The following is a 25,451-nucleotide window of genomic DNA, read 5'->3' as shown; positions in this document are numbered from 1 at the left end:
CTTGGTAGCACGCCCGTGCTTCAGTGCTTCACTAGCCCGTGCTACTCAGCACACCCCGTGCTGCATTAGCCAGACTTCCAGACTAAAGCACACCCAGCCCGTGCTGTGAAGCACGTCCATGCTGCGCAGGCGGAACCAGCGTGAACTAGATACGCAAATCAAGCTCTTTCTCACACGGGCCGACTTCAGGGAGTTTCCTAAACACACTAAACAAGACCTGGACCTATTCTAGGAGAAAAAGGAGTCCTAATAAAGAAGAAATCAAAAGCCTAAACAGTAATGATCTCCTATAAAGGATTTTGCACTAAATAAGGATTCTATTTCCTAAAAGGAATCAGACTTGCCTTCAGGATCTCTATATAAAGAGAGGAACTTCTCACAGCAATGATCTCGGTTTTTATGCAATTTCTTTACATAATTCTTCCTCTCTCTCAAAGATTCCAATCATCAAATAATTGTGCCAAGATTCAAGGAAGCCATCAACATAGTTGTGATATAGTTTTTATTCTAAACTCTTCATCTTGTTTCTTTCTTTATTGCCTGTCTTTAAATATGATGAATGATTCAAGTATGATTGAGTTTAATTTGATTACTATGTCTAGCTAAACTCTTATACTAGGGATTTGATGTAATTTAATTCGATTCCATTTTATAATATTAGATTTATTTTTCTTTGTTCTTGTTATAACTTATTTTTGTGCTTAAGGCTTCCAGGTAGAATATTTGGATTGAATTATTTCAATAATTACATTCGGGAGAAGGGTTATTGATATGAAAAAGATAATAATTTACTTGAGAATAATAACTTGATGCGGAAGCTATATGGTTTGACTCAAGGGAGGTTTTCATAAGTTAATAAATTATTAAGTTGTGAACTCACAAAACAACCATAAAACCTAATAATCTGATTTATGTTTAATTTCACTATTAAAGATAGGTAATTAAACTGGATTAGAATAGCTAACAATAAATCGGGAGAGCTTGTTAGTAACTTTAGGGTTGTTTCTCCTACTTGAACAATTAAAGTTGATTAATGAACTAATAGAATAAGCTAGATAGAATTAAGTGAAATCAAATTCCCTAGTAGCTTAATCCTCTGATTTCTTTTCACCTGAATTTTGTGTTTGATCTCTTCTATTTTTACTTTAAATTTTATTTACCTTACCGCGAATCTCTCTTATCATCGTCTAAATAATAATAGGTTAACATAATTTTGGTAATTGATAAACAATCCCTGTGGATACGATACTCTCTTACTCTATATTACTTGTTGCGATTTCGTACACTTGCGAAAAAATGCTGTCAAGTTTTGGCGCCATTGCCGGGGATTGGCGTATCAATATCAATACGAATTACCCTGTTATTAATTTAGACACTCTTTCGTTTTTATTTAATTTTCTTTTAAGTACTGTTCCAGGTTGTTTTATGCAAAGGAGATCAAGGAGGACTGAACCTCTAATCTTTGATCCGGAAATTGAACGAACTCTTCGAAGGCTCAACGCTGCAAGAAAACCACAAGAAGTAAAAATCAAACAACAGGCAGACATGGCTGACGAAATCGAAAACGAGAACATAGTTGGACCACCACTTCAGCATCCGGTCCGTACCTTAAGGGACTATACAACACCTAATCTGAATGGGACAACCTCAAGTATTACTAGACCTAGGGTAGAAGCTAATAACTTTGAGATTAAACCCACAATCATTCAAATGCTCTCTACCTAAATTCAATATGGGGGGTTGCCTAGTGAAGATCCTCATGCTCACATCACCAATTTTTTGGAAAATTGTGACACATTCAAACAAAACGGTGTTTCTGAAGATGCAATCAAATTAAGACTTTTCCCATTCACTCTTAGGGATAAAGCTAGATCATGGTTACAATCGTGTCTCGCTGGGAGTTTTACCACATGGGATGAATTAGCTCAAAAATTCTTAACTAAATTCTTTCCATCCTCAAAAACCACCAAGTTGCGCAATGAGATAATGACATTTGCTCATCATGATCAAGAGAGCTTGTATGAAGCTTGGGAAAGATTCAAGGACTTGTTAAGAAAGTGCCCACATCACAGTTTGCCCAAGTGGTTACAGGTACAAACTTTCTATAATGCATTATCTCCTAACATCAAAATTACCTTAGATGCAGCTGCAGGTGGATCCTTTGAAAAGAAAGGAATTGATGAAGCATATGAGTTAATAGAGGAAATGGCAAGCAACAGCCATTACCAAAACAATGCCGAAAGAAGAAGGACCGCAGGAGTCTATGAAATAGACGCCATTACAGCACTTAATGCCAAGGTAGATAACATGGTAAGAAAATTGGACATGTTAACTACTAATCTTGTAAATTCTGTTATGCAAGTTTGTGATAGGTGCAATGGACAGCATGGAATTGGAGAATGCATCATGGACTCTTTAAATCCACCAACTTTGGAGCAAGGAACTATGTGATGAATCAAGGAAGAAAGAATTATCCTTATTCAAATTCATATGATAATAGGTTAAGGAATCATCCTAATCTATCCTATGGTAATCCTAACAATGCCTTGAATGCACCACCTGGTTTCCATCCTCCGGAAAAGAAATCTCATGATGACCTCCTCACTGCTCTTTCCAAATCACACATGGAATTCATGAATGAAACTAGAGAGAACCATAAAATCCAGCAGGCTGCAATAAGAAATTTGGAAATTCAGCTAGGACAGTTTGCAAACATGATGGCATCTCGACCTCAAGGTACATTACCTAGCAATACTGAAAAGAATCCAAAGGAACAAGTGCAGGCTATCACCTTGAGGAGTGGGAAACAGATAGATGAACCACCAAGGAAAGAAAAAGAAGAAAAAGAACAGCCAAAGGTGCCTATCATTGACTTAGAAGAACAGGAAAAGGTAAAACCCTATGTTCCCCCTGTTCCCTTTCCACAAAGACTAAAGAAAGCACAAGATGACAAGAGCTTCCTCAAATTTCTGGATGTGTTTAAGAAGCTCCAAATCAATATTCCTTTTGCTGAAGCTCTTGCTCAAATGCCTAGCTATGCTAAATTCCTAAAAGATATTTTGAGCAAGAAACGAAAAATTGATGATCAAGGAACGGTAATGTTAACCGAGGAGTGCAGTGCAATTATCCAAAACAAACTGCCTCCAAAGTTAAAAGATCCAGGAAGTTTTTCTATCCCTTGTAACATTGGTAATCTTGACTTTGAAAAAGCTTTGGCAGATTTAGGTGCTAGCATTAATCTTATGTCCTATGAAGTTTTTAAGATGCTAGGTATGGGAGAGCTCAAACCAACAAGGATGTCTTTGCAACTAGCAGATCGTTCAATTAAATATCCTAAAGGGATTGTAGAAGACGTGCTTGTAAAGGTAGGTACATTCATCTTTCCTGTTGATTTTGTCATTCTTGACATTGATGAGGACAAGGAAGGATCTCTAATTCTGGGAAGGCCCTTTCTTGCAACTGCAAGAGCATTAATTGATGTTTATGAGGGTAAGTTGACCTTAAGAGTTGGACAGGAAGAGATTGTCTTTGATGTACTTAAATCTTGTAAACTTCCTATGGATTATGGAGACTGTTTTAGAATTGATGTTGTTGATGAATGTGTGGAGAACACTTTGCATGTCGAAAATAACATTAATGAACCGAGCACCCTGGATGAAAAAGAAAAGGAACTTCCTAAGCATGAACTGAAACAACTTCCACCTCATTTAAAACATGCATTCTTAGGTGAGAACCATTCTTTTCCTGTTATTATTTCTTCTCACTTAACACTTGATCAAGAGGAAAGGTTGTTGCAGGTTCTACGAAGGCATAAGAAGGCATTAGGATGGTCTATCTCAGATCTACAAGGGATAAGCCCGAGTGTGTGCATGCATAAGATCTTGATGGAAGAAGACTACAAGCCTTCAATCGAGCACCAAAGGCGACTGAACCCAAACATGAAGGAGGTAGTCAAGGCTGAAATCATCAAACTCCTAGATGCCGGTATCATTTATCCGATTTCAGACAGTAATTGGGTAAGTCCTGTCCAAGTTGTTCCAAAGAAGGGGGGTATGACTGTTATCTCTAATGAAAATAATGAACTAATCCCCACAAGAACAGTCACAGGTTGGCGTGTGTGCATAGATTATAGAAAACTAAATAAAGTAACACGCAAGGACCACTTTCCCCTTCCCTTTATTGATCAAATGCTTGAGAGACTTGCAGGTTATCCTTTTTATTGTTTCTTAGATGGCTATTCAGGGTACTTCCAAATACCTATAGCCCCTGAAGACCAAGAGAAAACCACATTCACCTGTCCTTATGGCACTTTTGCCTACAGGAGAATGCCTTTTGGGCTATGCAATGCCCCTGCAACCTTTCAAAGGTGCATGATGTCCATCTTTTCAGATATGGTAGAAAAATTTATTGAAATCTTCATGGATGACTTTTCTGTGTTTGGTTCTTCCTTCGATGCATGCCTTCATAACTTATCTTTAGTAATGCAACGATGTGAAGATACTAACCTTGTGTTAAATTGGGAAAAATGTCACTTCATGGTGAGTGAAGGTATTGTCTTAGGGCATAAAATCTCTCAAAAAGGAATTGAAGTAGACAAGGCAAAAATTGAGGTAATTGAAAAACTCCCTCCTCCTAACACAGTGAAAGGTATAAGAAGTTTTCTTGGGCATGCAGGGTTTTACAGGAGGTTCATAAAAGACTTCTCCAAAATCACTAAACCTCTTTGCAATTTGTTAGTTAAAGATGTTCCATTTGATTTTGACAAAGAATGTTTAGATGCTTTTAACAGGTTGAAGAAGGAGTTAATCTCAGCCCCGATCATCACTACACCAGATTGGACTTTGCCTTTTGAACTAATGTGTGATGCTAGTGATCATGCTGTAGGAGCTGTTCTTGGACAAAGAAAAGACAAGAAGTTGCATGTTATTTATTATGCGAGTCGCACATTGAATGATGCGCAATTAAACTATGCAACTACGGAAAAAGAATTGTTGGCTATTATTTTTGCTTTTGACAAATTCAGGGCATATCTAATTGGAGCTAAAACAATAGTCTACACAGATCACTCCGCCATCAAATACTTGCTGGAAAAGAAAGATGCAAAACCGAGACTCATTCATTGGGTACTTTTATTACAAGAATTTGACTTAGAAATTCGTGACAAAAAGGGGACCGAGAACCTCGTTGCTGACCATCTTTCCAGGCTTGAATTGGGGGAAGAAGATACAAGCGAGCTACAAATCAATGAAAGCTTTCCTCATGAGCAACTCCTTCTAGTAGCAAATGCTCAAACCCCCTGTGATCAGCTATTCAGGAGATGTATACCGGAAACTGAAATAGAAAGTGTCCTTAAATTCTACCATTCAATGGAATGTGGAGGTCACTTTGGAGCAAGCAAAACAGCTGCGCGTATACTAGAAAGTGGTTTGTATTGGCCTAATCTCTTTAAAGATGCTTATAACTATGTTCGTCTTTGTGATCGTTGTCAAAGGTTAGGTAATATTTCGAAGAGACATGAAATGCCCCTAAATAGCATCCTTGAAGTCGAAATCTTCGATGTATGGGGTCTGGACTTCATGGGACCTTTTCCACCATCATATTCAGATCAATACATTCTAGTGGTAGTGGATTATGTGTCAAAATGGGCAGAGGCTGTTGCTCTTCCAAATAACGATGCCAAAAGTGTAATGAGCTTCATCAAGAAAAACATTTTTACAAGGCATGGTACTCCTAGGGCAATAATCACGGACGGAGGTAAGCATTTTTGCAATAAATATTTAGACTCCCTTCTTGCAAAATATGGTGTCACTCATCGTGTAGGTACTCCATATCATCCTCAAACAAGTGGACAAGTAGAGGTCACTAACAGGGAAATCAAGAAGATCCTTGAAACCACTGTTGGACAATCACGAAAGGATTGGTCCAAAAAGCTAGACGATGCTCTATGGGCCTACAGAACGGCATTCAAAACACCTATAGGTATGTCTCCATATCGCATGGTGTATGGTAAGGCTTGTCATCTTCCTGTAGAGTTAGAACATAAGGCGTTTTGGGCCATTCAATTTCTTAACTTTAATGCCAAAGAAGTGGGACAAAAACGCTTGTTACAACTGAACATGATGGATGAAATGCGCCTCCATGCTTATGAAAGTGCTAAAATATACAAAGATCGCACTAAACAATGGCACGATAAGCGCATTATCATGAGGGATCTAAAGATGGGCCAGTAGGTGTTGCTCTATAACTCTAGGCTCCGGTTATTCCCTGGCAAGTTGCGCTCTAGATGGTCTGGACCATTCACAATCAAGGAAATCTTTCCTCATGGCGCGATTGAAATAGTGGATGGTAAGTCGAATCGCAGTTTCAAGGTAAATGCTCAACGTTTGAGAAGCTATCATGATGAAAACTTTGAACCCATCAAGAGTACAATTGTTCTTGCCTAGCCTAAGCTAGGATAAGTGCGTCGAACTTAACGACGTTAAACAAAAGTGCTTGTGGGAGACAACCCATCTACTTTTCCTGCTTAATTTTCGTCCATTTATTTGTTTTTCTTCTTTATTTTGTTTGTCAAAAATTCCCCGAATTTTCTCCATAAGTGTTCTTTTATTTTAGTTAGAGTTTTTTGTAGAAAAAGTGGAAATCCAGCACCGAGCACGCCCTAGCCGTGCTAAATGGCACGCCCGTGCCATAAGGTGAGAAGCCAGCACGCCCAGGCATGCCCACCAGCACGCCCGTGCCGTAGAAAAGGGACGAAAACACTTAAAGGTCAGAGAAGAGCACGGCCTAGCCCTGCTAAGTGGCACGCCCGTGCTACTGAAGAGGGGAAAAGATCCCTTGAGAGGCAGAGACAAGCACGCCCAAGGAGTGCCCGATAGCACGCCCGTGCTATCCACAGGCACTTTTTAATTCGATAGGCAGAGAAGAGCACGCCCCAGGCGTGCCCATCAACACGCCCGTGCCAGGTACGTCCGTTCTGTTGTTTTGCAAGTCAGAGGAAAGCACGCCCAGGTCGTGCTTATCAGCACGGCCGTGCCACGATCAAACCAATTCATTTATTGGCACCCCTATTTAAAGAGCACGCCCCAAACCCTCTCTTCCCCACCTCGCACGCCCTAACCGTCACCTCTTCTCTCTCAAATTCTCTCTTTTCTTCTCCTTTTTCTCTCAAATCAAACACTCTCCACCCAAATTTTCACCTAATCAACTCCAACAATGCCTCCTAGATACAAACGCAGCAGACCCGCATCCTCCGTTGCCCCTCGAAAGCGTTCAACTACGCGATCCTCCACGGCTCCCCAACCTCCTTCACCTCCTGCACTTCCTTTCGACTTTGCCTCATCAGATCAACAAGAAAGGTACACAAAATTATCTCTTCGGCCTATTTTACCCAATCGATTTATTGATGAGGCTACTTTAGCACAAGTGGGTCTTAGAGATATTGTGTTAGAGCCACTTAAGAGAATAGGGTGGGGGGAATTTCTTGCTATGAAGGATCTAGTCTATGCACCGCTTACTCTAGAATTTTTGAGTTCCTATTCCTCTTTTATTCGGTTTTTACCTACATCTCCCCCGAGCAAGATTCGGTTTAGGCTGTCTAGCTAGGATTTTGAACTATCTGTGAATGAGGTTAGTCACATTTTTGGATTCCCAACAGAAAATGCTCAGATACAAATACCTAGTGATTTTAATGCAAGAAGTGTGTGGAACGATTTCACTGCTAAAATAAGTTATAATCCTAGATATTCGAAAGCCTCTAAACTGAAAAATCCTGCCCTGCGATACATTCATAAATTCTTGTCCAACACTATATTCGGAAGGAGTGAGAGCGACGGAGTGTTAGGTTTGAATGAATTATATTTTCTATGGGCTATTGAAAATGAGGTTTTGTTGAATGTTGGATATTGGCTCTGCCAGAAATTTGCAAGGGTGGCTAGAGCCGACAAAGGGGCTATAATGATGGGGTGTTTTGTGACCCGCATTGCTAGATATTTACAGGTTTTGCAACCACCTAGATCAGTACATGAGAGTGTTGGAGGGGGGCGTGGTACTAGACTGGATCTAGATGTTATGCTACATATGAAACTGATTGAAAAAGTCGGGGATACATATCGAATAATGGGTGCTCCAGAGGTAAATACTAATGAGGCAGGAGCAAAGGCCGCAGGCGGTGCTGACATGGAGGAGGACAATCCTCCACCTTTTACTTCTTCCTTTGGTGCAGGTACATCCGGTGCTGGTCCATCATTCCAAGGTACGTCCAACATGTCGAATGATGAGGTCCTTGCAAGAATGATGTCCCGAATGGACCTCTTTGACACACGCCTTAACGGGATGGAAACAATGATCGCAGACCGTTTCCAGTCCATTGAGATTATGAACGGCAGTCTTGATTCTAGGATAGACACCATGCAGGGCCAACTCCAGACCATTCTTCAGCTTCTACAGCCACCCCCACCACCGGAGAATTGATGGATTTCTCACTTTTGTTTTGTTTTTTTTTTTTTTTTCCAATACATTAACTTAGTTGTTTTTGTTTGTCTATTTAAAGTTTTATAACTTTTTAGTAGTTTTTGTTCTTCATGTTTAGTTGCTCTTTTAGCTAAGACACTTTCAGCACCCGATCTATTGTATTGTTCAATACAATGTTGGTAAGGTTTCTTCTTATCTCTTACTGCTTCACTTCTAATAATGCAATACGTTTGGGGAATTTATACACATTGGGGACAATGTGATTGATTGATTTGGGGGAAGGGAATTTGAGCTAAATATTTTTTTCGTTTTTTGCTTAACATGGTTGGAACGATTACAAGCAAGCTTGAAGGCTCTCATGTCTAGTAATAAGTGTTAAACATAATTGATTCTGAATTCTAGCATATTTAAGCGCTGAATTTGAAATTTTGATTTAAACATGTTCATTGATCTAAACTATTTGTTTCTAGATTTTTAAACACTGATGTTTATGAGAATTATGATGTATAGGTGGGTTTTACTCTAAAGTATTTTTAAACCTCGGCATTCCTAGAACAAAACTTAGAAATCCCTTCGAGGCGGAAAATTTAAGTGTTTACTTTTTGAAAGAGATGATTGAGGCAATTTTTGTTGAAACCTATATGTAGCCTAGACCACCTAAATAAAAATATATGACCTTTGAAACCAACTTTGAAGCCTTAACCCGAAAAATTTTCTTCTTCACCCTCAATAAACCGAGCCATTAAAGCCAAATTCAAATCTCCTACCCTAAGTACAAAGAATGGTATGATTGAAAGATTCGACTTTTAATTAGAATGTAGCAACAAAAAGAGGGAGAATTCATCAATTAATACTAGCAAATAAAGAAAAGGAGAAAGAATCAAGGAAGAGGCACATGAAATGCAATCAAAAGAATTCAAGAAAAATAGAAAAAAGCAAGGAAGAAAAGTGCCAAAATATTAAGAAAAGACCTTGTCCAAGATGCCTCTAGCTAGTAAGAAAGTTTCAAAACAGACACTCCCTGGAACTAGAAAAAGATTAATTAAAATAGAATCTTGAATGTTATACACTCTTTTGTACTCTTTGTCTACATGTTATCCCTTTCTTTGATTAAGCAAAGTTTACACCTAGAAAGCCCCATTACAACCCAAAATAAAGACCTTCTGATCTTTTAATCGTATGCATTTAAATCGTGGAGAAAGGATGACTAATTCTGCATATGGGAATGCCACTTTTGCTCTATCAATTGTCTTATTTTTAATACTTTAGATGATTCATGTCCTGTTTATCATAATTTGAATAATTATTAGTGTTGACAATCTCTTTAGACTTGTATTTTATTCAATGAACGTGTTTTCTTCAAGGAATAAAAGTCAAGCTCAAATATGAATAGCATGGAAAATAATTAAGTTTATTCACTTATTTACTAATCATGATATCTTGAAAAAGTTTATTGAGATCATCTCCAACCATGGTAAGCTAAGTGTCGTCAAACTATTTTCTCTTAGTTTTGTTGCTTGAGGACAAGCAATGGTTCAAGTTTGGGGAATTTTGATAGGTGTTAATTTTATAGTATTTTTAATATAGTTTTTATTAGAATTTGAGTAAGTTTTTATTACTTTAAATCACTTTTAGTATAATTGTGTTCAAAAGCTTCCTTGATCTTTAATCCACTTGATCTTGGAGAAAATTGTAGGAATTTGGCGCAGAAAAGAACTTTACAAAATAAGATACTTAAACTTCTAGCACGCCCGGGCCGTGCTAAAAGGCACAACCATGCTAGAAGCCAAGGAAACCAAAGGAGAGACAGAAGAGAGCACGGCCAGGGTGGTGTCAAAAAGCACGGCCGTGCTACAATGGGACCAGGGCGTGTCAAGCATAGCACGCCCATGACAACTCTAGGCAAACTTCCAGAGAAAAGTACGCCCTGCCCGTGCTTGGTAGCATGCCCGTGCTTCAGTGCTTCACTAGCCCGTGCTACTCAGCACACCCCGTGCTGCATTAGCCAGACTTCCAGACTAAAGCACACCCAGCCCGTGTCGTGAAGCACGCCCGTGCTGCGCAGGCGGAACCAGCGTGAACTAGATACGCAAATCAAGCTCTTTCTCACACGGGCCGACTTCAGGGAGTTTCCTAAACACACTAAACAAGACCTGGACCTATTCTAGGAGAAAAAGGAGTCCTAATAAAGAAGAAATCAAAAGCCTAAACAGTAATGATCTCCTATAAAGGATTTTGCACTAAATAAGGATTCTATTTCCTAAAAGGAATCATACTTGCCTTCAGGATCTCTATATAAAGAGAGGAACTTCTCACAGCAATGATCTCGGTTTTTATGCAATTTCTTTACATAATTCTTCCTCTCTCTCAAAGATTCCAAGCATCAAATAATTGTGCCAAGATTCAAGGAAGCCATCAACATAGTTGTGATACAGTTTTTATTCTAAACTCTTCATCTTGTTTCTTTCTTTATTGCCTGTCTTTAAATATGATGAATGATTCAAGTATGATTGAGTTTAATTTGATTACTATGTCTAGCTAAACTCTTATACTAGGGATTTGATGTAATTTAATTCGATTCCAGTTTATAATATTAGATTTATTTTTCTTTGTTCTTGTTATAACTTATTTTTGTGCTTAAGGCTTCCAGGCAGAATATTTGGATTGAATTATTTCAATAATTACATTCGGGAGAAGGGTTATTGATATGAAAAAGATAATAATTTACTTGAGAATAATAACTTGATGCGGAAGCTATATGGTTTGACTCAAGGGAGGTTTTCATAAGTTAATAAATTATTAAGTTGTGAACTCACAAAACAACCATAAAACCTAATAATCTGATTTATGTTTAATTTCACTATTAAAGATAGGTAATTAAACTGGATTAGAATAGCTAACAATAAATCGGGAGAGCTTGTTAGTAACTTTAGGGTTGTTTCTCCTATTTGAACAATTAAAGTTGATTAATGAACTAATAGAATAAGCTGGATAGAATTAAGTGAAATCAAATTCCCTAGTAGCTTAATCCTCTGATTTCTTTTCACCTGAATTTTGTGTTTGATCTCTTCTATTTTTACTTTAAATTTTATTTACCTTACCGCGAATCTCTCTTATCATCGTCTAAATAATAATAGGTTAACATAATTTTGGTAATTGATAAACAATCTCTGTGGATACGATACTCTCTTACTCTATATTACTTGTTGCGATTTTGTACACTTGCGAAAAAACGCTGTCACTCATATTATTGTGACATTTGGGAATTCAATTAAAGATGTGTTTTTGCTTATTTATGTGTTATTCACATTATAGATGTATACAATAATGGTTTGAGTGAGATAACAATAACATTTGATTGTGACAATGTATTGTTTGTTGAATAGTTTCTCCATTAAAGTTTATTAATTGAAGTGGTCTGTGATATATGGAAGGAATCATATCGATAGACTTGTGACAGCCATAATCCGATCATCTTAATTCTAATTAAGGTAAACATGATAGACTCAAGAAATGCACATGGGCCAAGTGGGAGATTGTTAAATTATTTAACAATCTATATGTGGCCCATGTGATTAAAGGGCTGGTTCTAATTAAGGTGGCTCAAGATGATGGTTATTGGGCTTAATGGATAAGAGCCAGTTAGAGTTTTAATACCCTTCCTCTGCCTTATAAAAGTAAAAGGAATCGACAGCTTAGGGTGAACACAGAAAAGAAAACAAAATAGAGAGTGTGACAGCTGCCTCAAACACATACGGTGATAGCTTGTTTGAGAGAGCTCATAAAAGAAACTCCCGTAGCTGTTGATTATTCTCTGACCATTGAGAGAAAACTTACGGACAAAAGGCTAGAGGAAGAAACATAGATCTGCTGTTACGGTGAGAATCGAATTACCACAATGAGGTAACCCATAACATAGATCTGCTGTTATGGATCAAGATACGCTTCCGCTTATTGTCTATTTCTATCAAATAAATTCTATGAACAATAGATCTGGGCTATATTAAAGATTAGTTAACAAACTCATGCTAACACTCTTTTTTTTTTTTTTTTTGTATTTATAAAGCAAGATATTTTTTCGTATTTATAAAGCCCAATTCTCATTTTTTTTTTTTTCAAGTGCCAAAGACTTATAGGGATTATAATGATGCTAGGATGTTGCTTAAGCAAGATAGTAGTAACAAGGACTACAAATCCAAAAACAATTTCCCTTGCTATCCAAGATTATAATGTTGCCAGGATGTTGCTTAAGCAAGATAGTAGTAACAATGACTATAAATCCAAAAATGATTTCCCTTGCTATCCAAGATTATAATAATGCCAGGATGTTGGATTCACAATGCCCTAATCATGATCAAGTTAGTACAAGGCCACATAATGAGTTGCATGAGGAAATTTCTCATTATTCTGGTGTTCGTGGCATTAATAATATTTCAGACGCTTGGTTTGGGTTCGTTGATGGAGCTCTCTTTCTTGGCTTATCTATTTTTTATTTTGGTGCTATATTTCAGGACCAAGAAGGCTGTTCCTTACTGGCAATATCTAGTCATTTTATCTCGCATGGAGATCCAAACTTTGGCTCTTAGATAAACTTTGGATTAGGCTGAAATCAATATGCAAGGCACAAGTTATCTTTATTCTGATTGTCAAAGTTTAGTTGTTGATGACTGTATATTAATTCTCAGTGGAAGAAACGATATTATTGTTTGTTGGATTAGGAGAAAAGCTAATGTGGTAGGCTCACTCTTTAGCAAAAGCTTCTATCTTCATGCTAGTCTCAAAATTTGCGATACTATCCTCAATTGTTTGTTATCTTTTCAATTATTTTCTTAATGAAGTTATTTCTTTTAAAAAAAAAAAAAGGCGGATTGGTCCTCCATTTGTTTGGAAAGATTAAAAAGTTTAGATTTAATTTTAAAAAAAAATAATTTAGTACCCAAACTTGTTTGAAAAGATTTAAAAGGTTAGACTTAACATTTTGAGTCAATTTTGTCCCAAAAATTAATTTTGATTTTTGTAAATCAATGAATCGATTCAATTTAATAGGATTGACTTTTTTTCTCTTCTTATTTTGTACTAAAAAACATATCAAAATTTTCTAACACTTCTCAGTAGAAGTTTAAAATCCATAAAAGTATTGTTTCTTTGAACACATAGTAAATTCACAAAAAATATAGTATAACTTTAGTTTGTTCAATATGAGACATGAATGGGTTTCATATGTAATAAACTCAGTAACAAAGGTCAGTTTTAAAATATTTGAATCCAAAATCATTAGTTAAGGCAAAGAGGGATATATTTCTTTTATTCATATGTAATTTTTTATTAATAAATTATACAATCTTATACCAATTATATTTTTATGCAACATTTATACAAGGATAGTTACATTGCAAGCATAGTGAAAAATCACAGGTTAAATTGGCCAAGAAATCTAGTATAGTTCCTTTCATTATTCTAAATAAGTTTAAGAATTAAATTAGTAAAAAATATCAAATTCGACATTTTTAATATCTTTAAATAAATTCAAGAGCCAAATTAACTTTTATTCATATTCCCTATAAATTAATATTGCATATTGACTGAAAATCAACGACCATTAAATTTAAAAGATGAGATTAGCCATTTTTTATGCTTTTCATATTAGTGATCATTTTCCAACAAGTATTTTCATTTCTTACGAAAATCAATTCTCAATAAACTAAATTTGGAGTCAGTAATATTATTAGGTGTAGTCTGATTGGTTTTCTCACAAGTGTGAGGAGTGCAGGTCTCGAGTTTGAGTCTTCCCGACCATAAGAGTTTTCACTAATTTAATGAATCGAGTGGAAAGCTACCCGTATTATATAGCTAGCCTATCATTTTATTCCGGCCTATTGGTTATGGTTTTCAACATTTTGTGGAAAATCCATTTTACAATGTTTACGTTTCAAAACAATAGTTTTGAAAAGAAAAACAAATAATTTTCCGAATACTAATTTGTTAAAAATAGTAAAAAAAATTTAAAATATCTAAACTATTTAATATAATTTCAAAATTTGATTGAAAGCTTAGTTGCATTAGTTTAAGATTTAGTAATTGTTTCAGAAAGACATGTTGTTAAGATCTCTCTCGTTATATGAATTAAATAAGATAAATAAATAAACGAGGCAGTGACTTCTGACTTGACATAGTTTATCTCTCCCAACAATTCTTACCTACTCATCTATCTTTATCTTCCAATTTAATCCTAGTTTTGTAATGGAACACGTACACCACAAACATAAACTAACTAAACATATTTGTTACTATATATAATACCCATTAATGAATTGTAATTGACTTTCAATTGTGGTTGGAATTTGAGTATATTCTACTTCAACTCTACTCAATTGAAGGAAAGAAAGAAAGAAAGAAAATGCAAATGTTTATCAGAACTATCTGGTTTAACTTTCTGTCAAATCTTCAAATGTTTTTTTTTTTTTTTTTCAAAATAACTACAAGACTTTTTGTGGTTCCAGTCAACAACTTTTTAAGTAGTTTTAGTATTTGACAAATCAAAATGTTATACACTTTTTTTTTTTGTGTTTAGTAATATAACGTGTGAATTAGCTTCTAGAGGTTAAATTAGCTTTTTATAAAAAGTTAACCTGTAATGTTTTACTTTTTGCGTTTTATGAAAAAATATTCAAACAGCTACTAGCTACTCAAATAACTAAAAACTATTAAAACAACTAGCAACTACTAAAACGGCTACTCAAACAGCTAATTTTGTTAAATATACCTTTTAGGGTCCATCTAGTTTAGTTGATTTATATAGGTGATAGCTATTTCAGACCCAATAGTCAAGTTGTAAGTGTTTTGTAAGCTTTTTAATGAGCAACTGATAGCTGATCAAAGTTTCAATTAGCTGTTGTTTCTATAAGCTACATTTAGGAAATTTTTTGTATCAGCTCGCAGTTGATTCATATTTATATTATTTGGACTTCATTGACCTCATACAAAAATAATTGTTAATAAAATTATTTTTTTCCAAATTAATATTTTTTATGATAATTTTGTTTAAAATTATTTAAAAAATTTTTTAAATATCATTTTAAAATTTTAATTAATATTTTATTTATGTAATACATTAAAATAAAAAAATAATATATTCACTTTAAATTTATATATATATATATATATATATATATATATATATATATATATCTTTAATAGTTATTTTATATTTTAACAACAACCACTATTAAATTTTTTCAAACACAAACAATAATTAGGTAACCGCTATCAGCCGTCAGTCACTAGCTATCAACAACCGCTATCAACTATCAACTAGTATGAACTACTGAACTAAACAGATGCTTAATTCCTTTGGATAGTTGAGCATATAGAGTTTATGCTGTCGCTAAAAATACATTTCTCGTGGATGAAACTCATGTTCTCACATTACGCATATCAGAAACTTTACCACTCTGATCAAGAGGGCATTAATTTTGAATTTAATGATTGACATTATACAAGATGATAAATGATGTTGATCAGAATTTCAAATTTTAACTGAAAATATCTCAATCTTTATTTATTTATTTATTTATTTATTTATTTATTTTGTTAACAATTGAATTTGTTCCTGTGGCAACTAAGTGCAGTCGATATTGAACAAAACCACTGAATGACGATTGAAAGCCAGTTGAGAGTTGAGACATTTGACAAATGATGGGAAGGCTTAATATTAGTTCGGGAAAACCATATTTCAAAAATTAGCTCTCGAGGTTGGAGAATTTTGTATATATACGTTAATTAAGGTTGGAAATAATGTCCTAATTAAGCATTAATCAAATCAATTCCACCATATTCATACAACTGCTATACAGGGTGGCCATTTCCCAGTTTTTGGAACCAGAAGAGTCGATCCGAGGCCTGTGGAAACTGGAATCGAAACTATGAGGAACTGAAATGGGTCCAAACCGGAATCGGGGGCTGCGCTCCGGTTCCGATTCTAATTTTTGAGAAACCGGAGGTTCCAAGAACCAGCCAAAATTGGCTAGAATCGCGATTTTTCCAACCGGTTAGAACCGGCGGTTCCACCCGATTTCAATAACTTTTTTTTTTTTTCAAATATTTTTATGAAATTTTCAAATTAACTCTCCTAACAATTATATATGGCTAGTTTTAAGTGTATTTGTGGAAAATTGATTTTTTGGATTCACTATAAACACCCCTGTTCATTTAAAAAAATAAATTAAGTTCAAGCCTTTTTTTTTTTAATTTTTCTTTCATTTTTTCTAAAAATTATTTCATAAATATTTAAATTTTAAACTTTCAACAAAAAAATATTCCCTAACTTTTAATTTTATAATGCTAGAAAGTCAATCGAAGAACCGGCCGGAACTGTTGATTTAGAACTGTTAAGGAATCGGAACCATAATAGTTCAATTCCAAATTATAATCGGAACCGTCAATTTTTGATCCGGTCTGGAACTGGAACCGTGGCCACTAATGCTATAAAATTAATTTTTGTTGAACCCAACTCTTTATTACTGGGCCGGATCCTGCATCAGCCCAAATCCATCGTCCATCCCTTAAGCCTCACAATAAAAATTTCAAACTTTAACCAGCTACAACTGTTTTCTTTTCTTTTCTTTTCTTTTTTGTTTTTTCTTCCCTTGGTGCCTGCCTTCTAGTTTTATTGATAACCTAAACACTACTGATTATTAAATTGATTATTCTCATGCTTTACTCGTTTAGTAAAGATGTATTAAAAAATAAAAGTATTTTTTAAATATAAAAAAAAGTAAATGAAAAAATATAAAGATGATACATGCATCAAAACAAATAAAATAAATAAATAAATGCACAAACATTGTTCAAATGAAAAATATCAAACAGAGAGAATTACTTAATAATCATGAGTCGGAATTACGAAAAAAGAAGTTGATAAAAATAAAATTCATAACGAACAAGGTATTGATAAAAATAAAATTTATAATAAACAAAATATTGGTTGAGCTGATAAGCGATTTCAATATCTGTAAAGACGAGAATACAAATTTAATCCTAAAAAATACGCTTTATTAAGAATGTCAAAAATATTTACACTTCCTTCCCGAAAGGAAAGATTTAGTTTTCCACCTTTTATCACTTCACTTGCTGACTAGTGCTCCTGAGTCTTGATAAGACTATGGCTTGATAATACCCGCCTTGAAACCTGTAATAGCAATACTCCTCTTCAAAATAAAAATTTTTAAGTTTTAACCAGTTCTCCTATTATAATTTATTTAATTCAATGCTATAATTGAATTTTAAATCCATAATAATATATTTTCATTCTAGCTAACTCAATTTCAACAAATTCATGGGCTTACAATAGTTGAGGTGATTAGTCACTTCAATCCCCGTAAAGATAGAAATTTGATTCTCGGGATACGCACTTTGTTAGGAGTGCAAAAATCTTAATGCACTACGTCTCGAGGGTAGGGGTCGGTTCGGTTATTTAGTTTTTGGATTCGGTTTCTATTGAAAATTTTCATAATTTCGATTTTTAGTCTTTAGATCGGTTATTTCAAAATATTTATTTTTTAAATAAAATAAAACTGTTTGACCGAATCAATAACTATCGAACTGAATTGACCTCTTTGATTCGGTTTCGAAATTATTTCGGTTGGATTCGATTTCAAAGAAAATCTATTTTCGATTTTGATTTTTGTAGTTCGGTTTGATTTAGAACAGAACCGTCTGTTTGCACATCCCTACTCGAGGAGAATTAAACCTCCGGGTTATAAAACATAAAAGTTAAAAATGAAAAACAAATTCATGGGCTTTGCCTAATTAAAAAGCACTGAGTTTAGATTTCAATGCCATTTTGTCAATTTTATGAGACGATATTTTTCTTTATCTAAGATTTGATTGTTGAATTGTATTTTGTTATGTAGTTTCTAATGGCTTGCTATGTACTGTGAGTCTGTGACATTTAAAAAAGACATCCTTTCTTTTTTCTTTCATTGATAAAGAGAGGGAGTGTTTGTGTGTCTGATGAATTTACTTTTAGCCAAACAATTTAAAATTGAAATAATAATAAAAAAAAAGATTCTTATATATAATTTTTGAGTAATTTTTGCTTCCATTCACTTTGACTCAGAGGGTAGGCATAGTGGGTCTGGTATGTGACCATTGCATCTCATATTTTACATATTGTTACAATTTACATTGGTCTTAAATTGACCCTATTTAAGCTAATTATGACCTAAAAAAATATTTAATTAGGACTGGAATAAAATGAGTCTCTTGCCAGTCAAAACTTAGCAAATTGGGTTCTGATATAATCATCTACGTATTGCAATCATCATTTGATATACCTTTGAAGCTGTATTTAAAATTCAAAACTTCAAATTAGTTTTTCTTTTTTATATCATATCAAAAGTAATATATATTTAAAAATATATATAAATATCTGATCGGTAAAAAATCTATTTCATGGAAATGAAAATTTATTACACATTATTGTCCTTTTTTTTTGGTACAGGGATTTTTTTTTTTTTTTTTTTTTGAAATACAAGCTGTAAGTCATACCATATAAATCATGATTAAGCTAATTAAAGAAACTTAGAGGGTAAAATACTTACCCCTAACCTTCCATCCATGGTAAAATACTTAGAGTTTGTTTAACAAATTTAACTGTTTTGATAACTTATTTGTTTTAGTAGCATTTAACTGTTAACTATTTGAATAAATTTTCGTAAGAAGCTAAAAGTTATACGTTATATGAATTAATTTTTTTATAAAATGCTACCTTAACATTTAAAAGCTAATTACCTTAACCTTTAAAAACTAATTCAAACACTATGTTACTGAACATTATAAAAAATAGTGTTTAACATTTCGAGCAAAATTACTTTAAAAAGCTGTTGCGGTACACATTTTTAGATAATACCCAAGATAACCAATATATGATAAGCTTTAAATAAAAGTCGAGAATGAAGAAAAGGCTAAACCAGTGGAGTTATATCTAGGAATTAATTTTACTAATTAAAATCAGCCAGAATCATCAAGTCATCTCCTTTCCAAGTACCAAAAAGAAATCAGCACTAACACAAAATAGGATTAGTGTTGATTGCGTAATTGCATGGCAAATGCTACTATTTTAACAATAAAAGTTCATTTTTCTTTATATGGATCAACCAATTAACTAATAGATGGATTGCTTAACCAACATAAATTGCTAATTATTCTATATTTTCACTAATTAATCAAAAAGCAAAAACTCTTTACAAGGTATAATTGAAATTAGAGTACTTTACGTCTTACCCACTTCAAACCCATTTCTTTCTTATTGCCTAAAACAATTGTAACTTAACTTGGTAACATGATCCATCCATCCCTTCATAAATCATATATGTCTTTTTGCATTTCTTAATAAAAAAAAAAAAAAAAAAAAAACGCAAGCACTGTATAAAGCTGTGGACGAGAAGCCCCCTTTGACTATAAGTTTCATCTTTTTGGGTTAGGATAGTGACTAGAGAGATTATTATTTATTTATTTATTAATATTATTGTTTTTTAATTGAAGTGAAATTGATATAAAGTAGATATTGATATCCACTCAAAACCGACTTTATTTTATTTTATTTTATTTTATTTCAACCAATTATAAAAAATAAGTGATCAAAATTATTTTCATAAGCATAAAATTAGAAATTTAGTCGTGGAAAGCAAACTCATTTTATCAGAAAATAACTTCTCCTATGCAAGGAAAGTTGAAGACTCAATTCTGAAAATCGAGGGTTTAATGGAAACAAAATATGAAAAAAAATTCAAGAATATTTAACTTTTATAGCTAACTTCCCCAAAGAAATAAGGCCTTAATTCTAATCAAAACACAATCATAGAAAATTTCTTACATACAACAGATATATGAGTGATTTTATATGCTAAATCAATTTAAAAAGGATTTTTTAAAAAAATGTTACTGTCTTATTCTCTTTTTTGTCAATGTACGATTAGAAATATACTATTTTGAACCAAATACTATTTATAATTAGTTTGGTGTATAGGTGGGCTCTGAATGTAGGTAAGTGTTTCTCTTTCCTATATTGAACGTCGTTAGATGTCTATATGGAAGACTGGTATATGATGAAATTTTGAATCATCAGCTAATTCATATTCAATGTATTGGCTAAATCAGTTCCTCATGGAACTTATTTTCGAACTTGGGATACTGTTCCCACTTGTATTGCTCGTTTTTTCTCTTAATAAATAAATAACCAATATTCAATGTCAAAAAAAAAAAAAAAAAAAAAAGCTAATTCATATTAACAATTTCTAGCATCTAATCAGCAAGAGAGAGAATTTATAAGTATCTTTCATTAATGTTTGCAAGGTCAAGTGTTAGAGATAATCTTTAATCAATGTTTGCAAGGTCAGGTGTTACAGATAAACTCTAATCAATGTTTGCAAGGTCAAGCAGGAGATAATCTTTGATCTCTTCTCCTAGTTGATGCTGACATATTGTGCTAATCAATCCTAGTCCCTATTCCTGTAGTTTGTCTTATATTCTACAAAGGTCATTCTAAATACACCTAACAAAAGAATAATGCATTAATTGTTGTCGTGTTCAATTCCATACTCTATTTATTAATTTTCTAACAGTACATGCCACTGACTTGTCTTAAACTGTGTTTATAGGCTTACCATATATTAAAATAAAAAAATAAAATGAGAATAATATTTAAAAAATTCTGTTTTATTGAATTTGTCACTTATACATATCTGATCTAAGCAAGTCTAATCCTAAAAAAAATTATATATTATATAAAAGTTTTAATCTGAAAGTGCAAATGCTTTCCCATTAAAATAAGTCACTAATACACATTTTTAATTAAATTAAAATATATTGATAATTGAATTAGTAAGTTGAATTATATACTTATTTTTTTGACATATTAAAATATTTTGAAAAAGAGAGCCAACAAATTTACATGGATTGTATCATAAAACAAATATTCTATTTCTATGCAACTAGTTGAACATTAAATACTTATTGTTACATGTCCAAAATTATTAATATATTCACAGATAGATTATGTGTAAATTAATTTTTAAAACAAAAGTTAATTTCACATTTTAGTTACATGTAATATAATTTAAAGTAAGAGTATTACCCAAGCATGCATAAATAACAAATTTTTACTGAGGAAAGGATTAGAAAAAAAAAAGGTGTTTCCTCTCTTTTATTACTTTTGCATTGATGTTAGTAGCAAATGGATATGTACTCATAATGCATTAATGATAAAAGGGTCAAATTATTGTGAAAGATACGTCTATTCTTTTGTCTTTCTAAATAATTATTTTAACCTCCCATTAGCAACCAACATGTATCTAGGATTAGGTAAAATGATATGTTCTATGCCATAATAATCGGTCTTACCAATTGCTAACAGGATATTTTAGTGATCAACTGTATTCCACGTAAATTTACCTATCAGTTCATATGTTCAAAATTTATAATCATCACTGTTAAGCAGCTTTTACTTGAATATCTCTGCTTTGAGTATAATCACATTATTGATGTTGGTTCAAGTCTGCATTGGCTCAATGACAATTCATCTAGCTTAACTATGCTTTAAAGCAGAAGTGGGTTATTTTAAGTGCCAAAAAGCAAGGTTAGCCCATCTATGGTCGACCAATTGCTATTGATTTAAAAATAGCTTTCTAAGGAAATTGGTCATATATATATATATATATATATACCAACAAGAATTAAGTCAGAGACTTAAGAGTTACAAGTCATATATATGTAGAGAGCTAAGATTACAACAAAAACAAAGACTTAAGAGTTACAAGTCATATATATGTAGAGAGCTAAGATTATTACTGGGATTTAAATAAATACAGATACAAACATTTAAAGATAAATTATAACTGTGAACTAAAATACTATGATTAATTGGGTTTATATGAATACTTATATAATTCATTAAGTATAATTTTACTTTAGAATCAACATACAGTTTACACAATATTTCTGATGTGGAAGATCAGACTAAGCTGCATCCACAGAGCATACTTATAACAAATTTAATCAACAATTTAGCACAAAGGTTTAGGGTTCCTGCAACCTTAACCTGGGATCCCCAGAATTAAGTCAGAGTGTGGAGGGAGAAGAGAAAGGTGCCGTAAACACGGACTTATATTCGTAGCAGTTTAAGATAAAATACAAACTTTATTTACTTGCAAAATATAAATACAAGATTTAAAACTTACAAGAGTTTTAGATTTAGACTTTCTCCAACTTGAACGCTTACAGCTTGTACTAGGAACGAAGAAGGAGAGAGGGATTATGGTTAATAACTAAAACTAAACTTCTGCCTTCACAACGGGAGAGGCTCCCTTTATATAGAAAAAACAAAGAATCTTCTTTCCTGTAGACTGTTTATTTTTTACTGTTGATGCACATTACTCTGTTTGCCACGGAATTTTACTGTAGAGAAATAGTGCTTGGTCGGCCATTGGAGCTTGCCTTTTACTGTAGAGACACGTGAAGGAATAAGGTTCCTTCTGCCTTTTAATCAGATGAGGACGAAGTGTCCTTCTTTTTCTTTTCTTTTCTTTTCACTTTGCTTTTTTGTTTTAACTTTGCTTTTCCTTTTTCTTTTTTGTCAGTTTTACTTTTTACTATTATTGATTGAAGAATATCATCATTACCATCTTTACTTGAAACAAGGGAAGATGATGATGTTGACGAAGATGAGGACGCCATGTCTGCCCATTTGGCTTTGCCTTTAAGACTGGGTTTGGATGACGATTTATCTGAAGAAACTGCTGACGGTTTACTTGATGAGGGTTTTATTGGAGAATCTGAGCCTGTGGAAAGCTGTTGGAACATTTCCTGGCAAATTCTTTTATACTCATCAGGTGTTTTAGCCGCTGCTAACCTGGCTTGACACTGTGCTTTTTGGATTCCAAATGTAGGTTGATCCTTTAAAGCAAGAGTTGTAGCATAGGTTAATGCAGGTGTACCAGAAATTTTAGTTCGAATCCATTGATCGATTTTAAGTTCAGTGGTAGAGTTCTTGAAAGAGCCCCACCATTTAATCTTATGTCGTTTTACCAACATAGGAATTTGAGTTCCTATGGCATACTGAGTGTCCAAATACCATTGATATACCCAGGGCGTAAAGAAGGCCATACAATAGTACATTAAGGATGGAATATAGGCTTCTTCAGGTCTAGGTTTATAATGGGCTTTAAAGTATTGATATAAAGAGATGATAGGAGGAGGGAGGATATCATTGGATATACCCCTTGTTTGCCACCATTTTTTAAACCAGTTTGGAATCTTTAAATCAGTACGAAAAGATTGATCAAAATAAATTAACCACGAATGAGTAGCAGTGGGATTTTGAATATAGAAAACTTTTTCCCATGCTTCTTTATAGTCAAAATAATTATAAGTAGTACTATGCACATGCTTGTATAAAACTTTGAATTTTACTGGAGTATAAAGGGATGGAGCAGGCCAATCTTTAGGATGAATAACTCTGTGGATTTTTATGGAAGAATACAAAATAATAGATTTATTTTTAGGATCAAAATTATGTTTAATTTTTACAGAGTCAGTATCAAGTAAGATATTATGGTAATATTCCTGAGGTTTTGAAAGATCATTTGGAGTAAAATACCAATCCTCAGGGTAATAGTGTTTTAAAATTGACCAAGGATTAATATTATTATATCCATCCTCGATCTCTATTTCATAATCAAAAATATTTTTAACAAACCATTTATGTATACCTTGAGTGGTATACTGGATTTTTGGCAAATCCACAGCCATTAACGGATTTGATAAGTCTTTACTGTCTACCGTTTGAGACAGACTAGCCGTACCATGAACGGGTACGATCGTTTTAAGTTTAGAAGACATACCTGCATCCTCTGTGGAAGAAGATGCTATACCTTGCAATGCCTTTAAAACTTCAGGGGATTGACTGAGTTGTTCAATCCATTTTTGAAGATCTTTAGAGGTTATAGTGTTTAAAGTTGGGGTTTTAGTGAGGTCTTCGGAATGCTCGGAAAGAGCTTTAGTGGGTGAGTCAGAGTCCTCTTGAATGGCTTTACCCTTGTCCTTTTTCTTTCCCATTGTGCTGTAAGAATTCGCGAGTAAGAAAGTCTGGAATATTATTTTTATGGCCAGGAATAAATTCAATATCAAAAACAAAAACACTTAATAATGCTTGCCATCTTGCAAAAATTTGTTTAGAGGCAAGATTTTTAACATCTTTTTGTAAAACATCTTTAGCAGATTGACAATCAATACGTAATAAAAATTTTTGGTTTAATAAATCAGACTGAAATTTATTTATACATAGTACTATACTCAAAATTTCTTTTTTAATAGTGGAGTAGTTAAGTTGAGCGGGAGTCCAATGGCCTGAAGTGTATTGGATTATACGCTCTTTACCATCAAGTTGTTGTTTTAAAATACCACCATATCCTATATCCGAAGCATCAGTTTCAACAATTTTAAATGCTGTAGGATTAGGAATATATAGATAAGGTATTTCTTTTACTAAAGATTTTATCTTTTGAACTAATTGAGTATGCTTTTCCGTCCAAGGATGAGGATTTTTACATAATCTATCATGCAATGGTTTTATCATGCAATTTAGATTAGGATAAAAATCAATAACATAATTTAAACAACCAAGAAATCGTTGTAGTTGGAGTTTATTAGTGATTTCATCTCGAAATTTCTCTCCAAAAACAAGTATTCTTTCTATGGGTTGGATTTTACCTTGTTCAATATAGTGTCCTAAAAATCTAATTTTAGTCTTAAACAAGTCCATTTTAGTTTTACTTAAGGCCAAACCATTTTGCCGAATTACCATACAAAATGTTTTTAAGTGTGTGAAATGTTCATGAAGAGTTGTACTAAAAATAAGTACATCATCAATATATACAATGCAAAATTTAGAATAAGGATTAAAAATATCATTCATAATCCTCTGA

The 25,451-nt window shown here is 33.4% G+C and overlaps 1 non-coding gene across 1 annotated transcript; it reads right to left on the bottom strand.

Moving 5' to 3' along the window:
• Positions 1 to 1,968: 1,968 nt before the first annotated feature.
• LOC149498169 (small nucleolar RNA R71) lies at positions 1,969 to 2,074 on the bottom strand. The gene has a single exon (XR_016319828.1). It is a non-coding gene; the product is annotated as a small nucleolar RNA R71 (small nucleolar RNA).
• Between the last annotated feature and the right edge of the window lie 23,377 nt (positions 2,075 to 25,451).

Source organism: Jatropha curcas, chromosome 2 (genome assembly GCF_041381405.1).
Source record: "Jatropha curcas cultivar XTBG-Jc1 chromosome 2, XTBG_Jcur_1.0, whole genome shotgun sequence".
In the NCBI taxonomy this organism is placed as follows: domain Eukaryota; kingdom Viridiplantae; phylum Streptophyta; class Magnoliopsida; order Malpighiales; family Euphorbiaceae; genus Jatropha; species Jatropha curcas.
The sequence above is the reverse complement of the archived record's forward strand: the minus strand, read 5'-3'. Positions and strand labels throughout refer to the sequence as shown.